Genomic DNA, 13,083 nt, shown 5'->3' with positions numbered 1-13,083 from the left:
TACAAGTCTATGCATGTCACACTTCTTCCCAGAATTGCCCAATGGCTCCCCATTACTTTGCAAAGAGTGGTCTTTGAAAGATTTTATGACTAAACTAAAAGTAGTTGACAAAGACCATGCCTTCAAGATTTTATTTATAGCTTCCCAAACAAATCATGTGCATAAGGAAATGCTTAAGAAGTATTCTTTTCATGAGGAATAATAAGATAACAGATAAGTGATTAAAGAAAAAATATATTTAAAATTGTAAAATGTATGGCATAAAATTTGGTCTCTTCAGACAGCTATTTTTGAGTCACGCTCATGAAGGTTGGTAGCTGTATGTCTTCCTTGTGGATTCTGTCAATGTAGACAAAGAGGGAAGATTATTCAGTTATTACTACATATTTCCATAAAAACATACAAGGTAAAAATTTGAGAGTTTGAGAAATAATAATATAATAATCACATGAACATATTCAGTTAAAAGACAATATAAAAATACAGTGTATTGTGGTTCTTAGAAGCAATAATTTAGAAGTTAATTCTTCCAGGAATTATATTAAATGTTGGAAACCATAATGGGCTGGTATTCTGATTCCATTCCCCAATCTCTCATTGCTCTGAGGAATAGTAAATCAAAGCTGAAAAACATGTGTTCCCCTCAATATATTAGGGTCTAATTATTTTAGTGCATGATATGCAAAATTTGGATGTGCACTACAGTAAATGTTCATTGCTTAAAATGTTGTATTCAATTGAAACTGGATAAACCATCATAAGATTGCAAATCTACTTCTCTACTGCAATACACATACTCTTTCCCACAGACACTCATTTGCGGACTGCGCATGTACTCTTTTGGTTGATACCTGGGATTGTCTGCTTTAGTAAAGAGGCTTTTGAAACCAACCCAAATGGTTTACAAAGAATTTTGGGGCAATTTCTACTTTAAAATAAAGAACTGTTTCATAGTTACACATTTAATCTGTTTAACCTCAACTCCATTGACCCGTTACTCTCAACCCTAGGCCATTTTATTCAAAATAAAAATTCAGCTAGTCTTCAACTGAAGGAGAAGCTGCCAGTTTGGTCACTGGGTATGTGGAGGAGGCAGTGGCCATTTGGAGATATATCCATATTCTTGCAGTAATTAAAATGTTGAAATAGCCAAAATAATGTTGACATTGGCAGGATCAGGTAATAGATATATGTGTTAATCCATTCTTTTATTCACAATGTTAATAATTTAGTGACTGGCTACTATATACTTAAGGCCTATGGATAAGGCAGTAGAAAAGATGGATAAAAGAATAAATAAGCAAATAGATATTAGTTCTGTGGAGAAAAAAATGAAGAAAGGAGTAATAGAAAGTATTAGTGGTTGTAATGTCTATTTTATATTAAACAACCAGAGAAAGTCTTGCTAATTGGGTGACGTCTGAGTCAAGTCCAGAAACTTGAGGGTGGGTATCATGTGGTGGTCCTGGAGATGGGCACTCTGGGCAAAGGGAGCATTAAACACAATGGCATCACACATATTCAGATCACTTGAGCAAAGTAAGGAGGCCAATGCAGAGAGGTTGAGTGTCTAAAGGGGAGAGTTGTAGGAAAGCAGGTCAGATAGTTGGGGTTGAACCAGAACATATAAGGCCTTGGGACCTTTGTCACAAACTATTCACCAAAGTAAACTTCTCCCGTGACTGGGCACAAAGAGTACATTCCCAGTTTTCTTTGCTGTCAGTTGTAGCCATGTGACTGACTTACACTCAGTAGAATGTGAAGTGAGGTGACATGATATGTTCCGTTTGTAGCCCTAGCTTATAAAAATCTCTCAGGCTATAAAAAGCTCCTGCACAGTGAAGGAAACAATCAACAAAACTGAAAGGTAATGTATGGAACGGGAGAATATATTTGCGAATGACATGTCCAATAAAGGGTTAGTATCCAAAATATATAAGGAACTGATACAAATCCATGCTTCAACACAAAATAATTCAATTAAAAATGGGCAGAAGACATGAACAGACATTTCTCCCAAGCAGATGTCAAGATGATCACCAGACACATGAAAAGATGCTCATCACTTATCATCAGAGAAATACAAATCAAAACTGCAATGAGATACTATCCATATCTTTCAGAATGACACACAAAATAAAAAACAAAACAAAACAAAATCCACCAGAAACAAATGTTGGTGAAGATGTAGAGGAAAAGGAACTTTCTTGCACTGTTGTTAGGAATGCAAACTGGTGCAGCCATTGTAGAAAACAGTAAGGAGTTTCCTGAAAAGGTTGAAAATAGAGCTACCCTATAATCCAGTAGTTGCATTACTATGTATTACCCAAAAGCACACCAAACAAACAAACAAACAATCAAAAAAACCCACCCACCACTAATTCAAAGGTCTACATGCGCCCACTATGTTTATAGCAACATTAATTATAATAGCTAGATTATGGAAGCAGCAGCCAAAATGTTCATCCATAAATGAATGGATAAAGAAGACACACACACACACACACACACACACACACACACACACACACAGGAATATTACTCAGTCATAAAAAAGAATTAAATCTTGCCATTTACAACAACATAGAGGGAGTTCGAATAATGCCAAGTGAACTAAGTCAGGGAAAGACAAATACCATATGATTTCACTCATGTGTGGTATTTAAGAAACAAAACAAATGAGCAGGGAAAGAAAAGAGAAAAATGAGTCAAGAAACAGACTCTTAACTATTGAGAATAAACTGAGGGTTGCCCAAAGGGGGTGGGTGGGGGAGATGGGTAAAGTAAGTGATAGGGATTAAGGAGTGCACTTGTGATGAACACTGGGTAACGTATGGAAGTGTTGAATCACTATATTGCACACTTGAAGCTAGTATAACACCGTACGTTAACTGTACTGGAATTGAAATGAAATGAAACAATAAAAGAAAATATATCTCTCGGTTTGAGCATCATTCTGTTTCCCCATTTGCTCTTACTTGAGACAACACAGTGACTGTGGAAGCCGCGTGCTCAAAAAGGCAGAGGCACAAGACCGAGTTTGTGTTTTTAAGCTACCACGGAGAAGAGACCACCTTCCATTTATAAACATGTCATATCATAAACATATGAGAAGGAAAAAATAAACGTCTATCACATTTGAGACATTATATATTTCTGGCTCTGTTTGCTATAATATCTAGCATTACAATACCTTAACTAATATTGAGCCATTGGGAAGAATTTGCCTTTTACTTTGTGATGACAGGGGGCTTTGAGAGAGACGTAATGTTATCTTAAGACATGCTGAAACATAAGAAACAGGATTCTTTAATTTGCATATATTTTGCAATATTTGTTTTCATTATTCCTTATCTTTATTATTGCATTGAAATGAATTTGTATGATGGGGTTCCTAGTCTCTTCTATAATATATATTCACTTAGTGTGGTTCTTGATAAATATGTGTCCCAGTGGTTATAATCTTGGCTTCATAGTAGAATAACTTGAAAATCTTTTCAAAATACCTAGGTTCACTTCTACCACTGACTCATAATTCTAGTGGTGAGGCATATCCCTTTTCTCCTTCATTTAATCTGAGGTGCATTTTCAGTCCTTTGTATCCTTATCTTCATAAGGCTTAACAATTTTAATCTGCTCTGTAGTCTCTAAGAGCTGACATTAAGAAAGATACTGCTCATACGTCTTTCCCTGGAAATGGGTGCCTGCCCAACGAGTTTGTGGTTGCTTTTCCCCTGGGAGGAAAACGCCAGATACAGTTCAGTTTTTCAGACATTTCTGTTTCTGACCCTCCCTGGTCCCTGCTCTCCTATTATAGGTATGATCATAGGTGAGTGGATGGGTACATTTGTGTGTGCACACACCTGAGCTCAGGGCTCCCTGCTCTTTGCTGCAGGAGTCTGGCATGTTCAGTACTGGAGGGGTCGGGGAACCTCATACTCCTGAAGAGCAGAAGCACCATCTCCACAAGGTAAGCTCTGTGAAGTGGGCAAGGAGCACCTTTGTGCTAATGCAGAAGAGCCAACTGGGGGAGTACCAGCTGGAGGCCCTCTCGAGGATGCTGGACAACCCGGTGAGTCCCTTCTTATTGTCCTCCATGCCAGTCCATTAGGGATTAGCCCCTAGAACTAGTTAGTGCATGCCATTAGATGGGCATGGGAACTTCCAGGATTACAGCCAACTTGTTAAAGTCTTGTTGATTAACAACTTGACGTAGAATTTTGGGTCATTCCAGTAGTAGATGAATTTTCTTTTTTTGTGTATATGTGCATTTATTTTTTTTAAACTGAGTTACAATTGACATATAACATTATATTAGGTTTGGATGTACAACATAATGATTCAATATTGTATATACTGGTAAATGATCACCAAAATAAATCCAGTTAATGTTCATCATCACACATAGTTACAGATTTTTTTCTTGTAATGAGAGCTATTCTCTTAGCAACTTTCAAATATACATAGAGTTTTATTAACTGTAGTCACCATGGTGTACATTTCTGGGACTTATTTATCTTACAATTGGATGTTTGTACCTTTTGACCACCTTCACCGATTTCACCCATTGCCCAACCCCTCAAACTGCCTCTAGCAACCTCCAGCCTGTTTTCTGTTTCTATGAGGTTTGTATCTTTTTTTTATTTTTTAGATTTCACCCATAAGTGAAATCATATGATATTTGCTTTTCTCTGACTTATTTCAGTTGGTATAATATCTTGCAGTCAATCCATTATTGTCACAAATGACAAGAGTTTCTTCGTTTTTATGATGAATAATATTCCAGTGTGCGTGTGTGTGTGTGTGATTGTGTATCAGTTGTGTGTGTGTGTGTGTGATTGTGTGTATATCACATTTTCTTTTATTTATTCATCCATGGATGAACACTTAGGTTGTTTCCATGTCTTGACTATTAAAAATAATGCTACACTAAGCATAGAACTGCAGCTATCCTTTCAAGTTAGTGTTTTCTTTTCCCTCAAGTAATACCCAGAAGTGGAGTCGTGGGACTGCATGGTAGTGTCATTTGTAATACTTGGAGGAAACTGTACCCTTTTCCATAGCTGTACCAGTTTCCATTCTCACCAGGGTGCACAAGGGTTCCCTTTTCTCCACATCATAGTTATCTTACCTCTTCTTTTTTTCCATAATAACCATTCTAACAAGTGTGAGGTAGGAACTCCTTGCAGTTTTGATTTGCATTTCCCTGATGATTAGTCTTGGAATCCTTTTCATGAACTGTTGGCCACCTGTATGTCTTCCCTGGAAAAATATCTCTTCAATTCCTCTGCCCATTTTTTAAACCAGGTTATTTATTTAGTTAGTTAGTTATTTTGTTATTTGTTCTTGTTTGTTTGTTTGCTAATGGAGTGTATGAGCTCTTTACATATTTTGGATATTAACCTCATCAGATATATAATTAGCAAAAATTTTCTGTCATTTGGTAGGTTGCTTTTTCCTTTTGTTGATGGTTTCCTTGGGCAGACTCTTTTCAGTTTGATGTGGTCGCAATTGTTTCTTTTTGCTTTTGCTATCAAATCCAAAAAAATCATCAGCAAGATCAATGTCAAGGAGTTTATTGCCTACGTTTCCTTCTGGGGAATGGCTTTAGGTCTTCCATTCAAATTTTTAATCCATTTTGAGTTAATTTTTATATATGGTATAAGATGGTGGTCCAGTTTCATTCCTTTGCATGTGGTTGTCCAATTTTCCCAACATCATTTATTGAAGTAATTGTCCTCATGATTCTACTTGTGGTGCCTGTACATTTTAAAAATTTTCCTCAAGTGATTGTATTGTGCAATCAGCTTTGAGAAATACTGATTCAGACATGGCAGTCGCAAACCAAAGTAAAAATGCATAAACCAGAAGAAATAAATAATTCCCTTCCTCAGTCTACACCATTTTTTATAGCTCTATTACAGCACTCATCCTTTTATACTCAAGTAAATTTTGCATGTCACTGTGTATCCGACTAGACTCTGAGTTCCTTAAGTTGAGACTCACAACTGATTCATGTTTGTGATCATATTGAACTTTGCACAAAGACTTTCACAGACAGGTTTATTTTATGATTATGTAATAGCTATGCCATCACTGAAGATACAAAGTATTTTTTTTAAAATGAAGGAAACCTCCAAACAGGTATTATACACACAATGCTTCTTTTTTAATAAGCTTTTCCCAGGTGGTATCATTCTCAATTACTTAATATCACTATTTTCTGTAAATCTATCATAAAAATTCAATATTACAGTATCATATTTTGGTTTCATATGTAGAACATCGGGCATTTAAAATTTTTTGGGGTCCCTCACTAGGAGTTGAGCTTTTGTCATCTAGATGGGGATTAAAATTTTAAAAGGTATAATGAATTCTAAAGTTGACAAGACTTATGGTGTGCTGGCTATTCAGGGTGAGTTATTTGATGTACATTCAACAAGGAAACGGGAGTGCAAGTTTTCACTGATGACCAGATGCTGTGTTAGTGCTAATGCGTCCTGGTAATCAGAGAGTAATCTTACAACATAGTAAAAATAGAAGGTGGAAGAAACAAACAAACAGCAATGCAATTCCACAGTCATTAGAAATTAATATACAGACTTCCCTTTAGCCTCAGAGAACATACATGGCACACCATTAAAGGGGAACTATTTCATATTTTTACTCTGAGACTATAGAGCCAGTAGAGTTATTGTTTTTAAAATACTTAAATTTTTTCACCCTTATGAATTCTCCTTTGATACCAAGGTTTGAGCCCCATTTAAACTAAGTTCACAATTTGGTTTCAGTACCACTCCTGCCGGAAATATTTTTCAAAAGCAGTTAAAATGAATGACTAGTGAATATTTTTACAGAGTAAGTGATCATTAATACCCCCAAATTGTCTCTGGTCTCAGCAACTAATCTTGACAGAGGATATAAAACAGCATTAATTATGTGCTTTGTATCTGCCTAGCTCTGTGTTGATAAAATCTCAATCAAAGAAACTTTCCAAGTTATCCATGAACTCAATTTATTGTCTTTTCTCTAACGCGCCCCTCACCCTCTCTATCTGCGTTCCTACTACTGGACTTCAGAGTTCAATAAACTTTCATAGTATATTACAACAACCTCTTAACTTCTTTTTTAGTATCTTTTCCAACTCCAGGTTCTCTTTTAGGGTTACCACTTAGATTCACAAGTGCCTTTGATGGTAAATATGCTTGTCATCCTTTTGCGGAAATATAAAGAGAAGAAAAAGTTAACTCCATATGATTTAGAAATGAAACCCAACTGACTTTTGAGGCCATTTAGTTCAGAGATGGGCAGATTTTCAGAGGCATGAGTGAGTAATGTCAGCTGTAGAAGCACCGTTACCAAGGGGGCGACTGGAGACAGTTACTGATAGGTTGGCAGAAGGAACCCATTCATTAGAATCCATTCCTGATTGACCAATTAAAAAAATAAATAAAATTAGGTGCTGTTATTAATTGATTGACTTCCAGAGGCCTGTTCACTATGAAAAATTTATCAGTGGTTAAATGTAGATTCCCACTGGGTTTTGGTAGTTTTATAGCTATGGAACTGTAATTTATTGATTAAACACATGTCTAGTTCTAGTGGTTAATTATTGTCATGGCTAAAGAATGGTCAGTTTTTTTTTTCAGGGAGTTCGAAAATTTTAATCTCACTCCTTACTTTTTCATGTTTCTATAGCCAAAGCTGCAGGAGAGACTATCAAGGACTATCTAAAAATATCATTGTCATCATTATCATCATCAAGATTTTAATCATTGTTTTTAACTCCCTTTCAACATAAAGTCTTTTGTTTTGTTTTTGTTTTAATTTTTTTTGGTAAATGACTGATTTTACGCTCAAGTATGATCAGCTTGATTTCATTATGTTTTTTTGTCTTTCAACCGTTCGTTGAAAAGTAGACTCTACCTATTGTATTTTAGGGGTTATATCACAAGATGAAGAAGTATCTTTTGGTAATGGTCACCAAATAGGTTATAGGTTGGATTTGGGGAAGGATTGAGGAATGTTGGACATTCTTATCTACTAGAGTGGTTCTAGCAAACTAAGGTAAGCAGTGCATTTCCCTGTCAAGTTGTCTACAACTTACTATTCACCTTCAAGTTTATCACTTACTATGTTCTTTCACATTTTGGCACAATTTTATTTTTAAGAATATCCCCCTTTTTTGTCTTTCTTGTTTTTAATACTGGTTACTTTACCTCCCTCTTTTCTATTAAAATACTTGTAAATTTATTCAGGAGATCTGATGTTCTCTGGGAGTGGTACTCTGTCAATAAGAAAGTTGAATTTTTGTCTACGTATATTTATAAATATAAATAAAGTTCTCTTGAAAATTTAGAGAAAAATAGGGAAATCTTCAGCACTCATGTTGCCCTCAGAGCATAATTGGGCACATTCTGTACAGTCGCCTTTTTGTTTCTTATGCAACATGGGACTTTGCTTCTTCCAATGGACCTTTGTTTGCAGTATCTACAGACACCCTTATCCACAGGCTCTCAACTCTTAAAAAACAGAACGCTTTTGTTCTTGTTTTTATTTCAAAAACCAGTTGTTTTATCTAGTGTGCCATAAGTTTGTTTTGATTTCTAGCGTGTTTATTTTCTAAGATTTCTTTTAAAATGTTCAGCTACATGTCAGTGTTTTTTTTTAATTGGCAATTTTATGTTTAGATTTTACTTTTTTCCTTCCCTATTTCTGAAAACAGAGCCCAAAGCTGCCTTTACTTCAGCTATCAAATCTATGCTAGAATATACCAGAATGCTATTTGAAAGTTTCCTATAGTCAATTTCTCATCTTAATCTTCTTTACCATTTCAATCTTTGTGGAATATGCCCTTCAGTGAAAAGCTTTTGAGATGGACTTAGATAGTATGTTTCCTTTTGCTTCCTTCTCAATTCAGTTTTAAAAATTATAACCAGCTGTTGTTTATAATCTTTTATCCTACCTTGATAATTTTAAACATTTCTTTTAATTTCTCTATCTCTCTTTTTCTTTCTATTTGTCTCCCTCACCCTCCCTCCTCATTTGAAGGGCTATTAATTAAGTGATTTAATTGGTTAAGATCTCATAGTCCAGGACACTATGCATGCAATAAAATCTTAAACTTCTCCACAGTTTTCTATCCATTATTCTGAAGTTTGAAGAACTCCTTAATTGGAGCACTTCACTCAGGTCTAGTACAGGGTTTAAGTTCAGCATCTAAATATTTGTCTTATGGCATAATAATTTGAAATGATTGCTGTTTTCTTGGAGAGATCCTAAAGAAAGGGTAAGTCCATTTGGAGGTCAGATGAAGAAGCAGCATAAACAAAACAAGGAATATAGATGGGTTGTGTTGATAAAGCGGAGATAGCAAGAAATGCAAGGAGGGCAGGTTTCAGAAGATTAAAAATACAACATTTGAGAGTGACTATTTTGGAGTTAGTTTTCTCTTATGATTTGGTTTAAAAAAACTGACTATTTTGCTATTTATCTCCTAATTTTCCTAGAACTCTCTCTTTAATGTACTAGTTAGTTGATTTTTCACATGTCCAAAATATCCTATAATGGCCACTGTTAAGACAAAATGTTATTTTTTACCAAAATAAGTAAAACGTTTTGACTATAATGTGAGGTTATAACATGAACCAGAATTTCTTCCAGAAAGAGAATGTGACATTTGGATATTGATAACTCCATGATAAATAATAAAGAGACCACTATACTTGGTAAAGGTGTATGCCTATGAATGATCTTCAGCCTATTCAACAAGGTAAGAGCTAAGAAGGGTCACATCATCAACGACCCATCAATTATTGATCCCAAAATAGAGACTAAAGAAAATGATCGCTTTTTTAACAAACTGACACATACACGCTTACGAAGATTTTGTAGGGGACTCAAGACAAAGCCTGTTGTCCATTTGTTCTTGCTGACATCTTAATTTTGGACTTCTGGACTCCAAAACTGTGAGATAATACATTCTTGTTGTTTTCTATATTTCTGGTAATTTGTTACAGCAGTGGCAGGGAACTAATGCAGTGACATTATGCAAAGACTTACTTGGTACATGCCCTAGGATGATAGAATAAATTCAGAAACAAGTGCTTAGTAGTAACAGAGCTCAGACTGTTGCTCAACTGACAGCAAATCTAAAGGAAAAACAGAATAAAAATGTCACTTATTGATTAAGCAGTTCTGGTAACTACTTGTTATCATGGTCATGGAACAATTAGTCTTTTCCTAAGAGTGTGATAATGCTCATTAGGGATCATGTCTTACTCATTTTCTCTACCTGAATACATGATTTTAATTAGTCTCAGAATAAATTATTTTATAATTAATGAAGGTTTATGGTCATGAAAAAAAGACCTTATTGAAATATAAGAATAAACTATTTGCACTGAAACTAAAGGGTTGTTGATTGCCTATAGCCCTCTTTACTTTCCAGAGGCTAAATGATCCCTGGAAGTAAAGGAAAGAAATGGCCATAACAAATCTCTGAAAATTTTTGATATTAGAAAGGAAATGAGGAGTTTTTAATCTATGAATTACATTTAACAGGAATTCCTGGATTTTGTAGCCTGCTCACGAAAGTAAATCTAGATTTATAGATTGATGGGTCATGACCTGATAGGAATGTCATATCTTCTATATATAATTTTTAGAATATTAAATAGAGTTGTTTCATAACTGAAAGGGTTCCTTTTGTGCAAGTGATGTCCCATGTGCATCATTTTGAATTGCATATGTTATATGTAGACCAAAGTCAGTTCTAGTATGGTGAGAAAGGATCTGGGGAGCTATGTGGATACTTTCAGACTTCTTTAAGCTTTGCCAGTATCTTATTACCATTGCCATTTGAATTATTCACAAAGCTTGTTACTGAGAAATCTCTCTATTCTTTTGAGTTTGATTTGATAATTTGAGCCTTTGTGTTACTAGTCAAACCTTGATTATTTAATTGTTTTGTAAAAATTTTTTTCTGATTATTCAGTATACTCTCATGTGTATATATGTTGTTTTTGAGAATCACAGCTATAAAGAATCCAGTATGACAATATTGGAATTAATTTGGGGGACTACTAGTATAAATAGTAAGTGAGAAATAATAAGTAAGGTTTGTGTAGCATAGCGATTCCAAAAAGCTAGAAAGCGGTTCCAAGCAGATCTCCAATCATGGGAGATGTTGTTGGTACATTGATCCTTACTTGTTGATACAAGCAGTATTTTAGGAGATTAGTCATGAAACTTAACAAGGAGACCCACTAGCCAATGTTGCTAAGGGTCTTTGGTAGTCATCTCGACATTTAGGAGGCAACAGTTTGACTTGGGGTTAACTGTTGAAATAATATGAAAATATAGAATTCAAAAAGAAATTAAAGAAACAATCAACAAGACCTAACAAGAGACTGAATAACAAAATGTAGTGAGGAACAACCAAAGATAGCTACAGAATTTCTATCTAGAATCAGAAAAGCCTCCTATACAATTTCCCACTCAGAGTAGTTGTTCATTACTTTGGCATGGATTAGAGGGTCTTTTTTTTTTAAGTTTATTTGTTTTTGAGAGAGAGAATGTATGCATGTGCGAGTGGTTGATGGGGTAGAGAAAGAGGGAGAGAATCCCAAGCAGACTCCACTCGTCAGCACAGAGCCCAACACAGGGCTCAATCTCACAAACCATGAGATCACGACCTGAACCGAAATCAAGAGCCAGTAGCTCATCTAACTGAGCCACCAGGTGCCCCATGGAGGGTCTTAAGTAAGTTTTTGATCCTAAAGATAAAACTTAAATTAGATACTTTTGGGGCTGACTGAGGTTGTTGTTGGCAAAGTACATAAAATATGTTGGTAACAACAATAGAGACATTATGTAGTTGACATTGTCAACGTATCAAATGAGAGTACCACCAGTTTTATAATTCTACTCACTTTGTAAAAATTATATGAATTACTTCCAGCTTTCTCCTTTACATTTTGATTGAAGCCTCCTACAATTTTGATCTTATATCACATTATTTCTTTCATTCGTTTAAAATTGACCATGCTTTAAGCATAATTGTAGGCAACGGGAATTGGTGCGGCTGTTAAGACCACATATTCAGATTTTAAAATATATTAAGCCATTTCCTAAGCATTGTGTTACAAAAAGGAAAGAGCTGCAAGATCACCATCCAATGTGCTTTGCATCCCCCTTCTTGGCTCGTTTCAGAAGTTGTCTAGTAGTTAACAAGGGAGAAGTGGTCCTATGATACTTCAAACAGTAAGGGAGATTTGATTTGGTTGTTATAAATTAACAAAATTATACCATTATTTGAAAGCAGTACTAAAGTCACTAATAAAATCTATCTTGAAGACATCAAAGTGTTTACCCCATAAAACAGGTAGGAACTGTCATTTGGTTGATACTTTGGCTTTCTTTCACTGGCTATATAAGGTAGTATTGCTGTATTGAGGAGAGGTTGATATAAAAATACAGTCTCTTTCAGACTTCAGAGAAGATTAAAAAATCTAAAACACATTTCCTTATTTCTTATATGATGCTATTCTTAATTATAAGAAAATCTACAAAGGTAGGTGTCTGGGGGTGGGGGAGAATGTATATATTTGCATTTTAACTACTTAATGTCACACAGTAAGTAGTTCACTGTGCTGGTGAAGGACACAATTTGATTGCCTTTAACCAAATACTTAATAGATATTGCAGTTAATAATGGCTTCATACCATTTCATGTTGTGAAGTGAAAACTTATGAATTCTTTCCCTTTTACTCAGTCCAGAGGTAAGGAATCTATTTTAAGATAGTAGCATTTACTACTAGCAGAGATCATCGTCAACAAATCTGCAAATGTTAAAAGAATGACATGTGAAATGCTAGTACACCCAAAGAGGCACTCGTTCTTAAAATCATTATCTGTGTATGGTAGGAAACATTTTGGCTCAGTACATACAGTCAAACGTGTGAGTCATATATTTGGTGCGCTACTTTCCTGATTGACAGAGCTCTGAAAATGTCACCTGCTCTAAAGCCGCTCACTGAGGGATGTGGAAACCGTAACTGTATTTCTAAAGGCAAAGTAAT

Source organism: Panthera tigris, chromosome C2, assembly GCF_018350195.1.
Source record: "Panthera tigris isolate Pti1 chromosome C2, P.tigris_Pti1_mat1.1, whole genome shotgun sequence".
In the NCBI taxonomy this organism is placed as follows: domain Eukaryota; kingdom Metazoa; phylum Chordata; class Mammalia; order Carnivora; family Felidae; genus Panthera; species Panthera tigris.
This window is presented reverse-complemented; position numbering follows the sequence as displayed.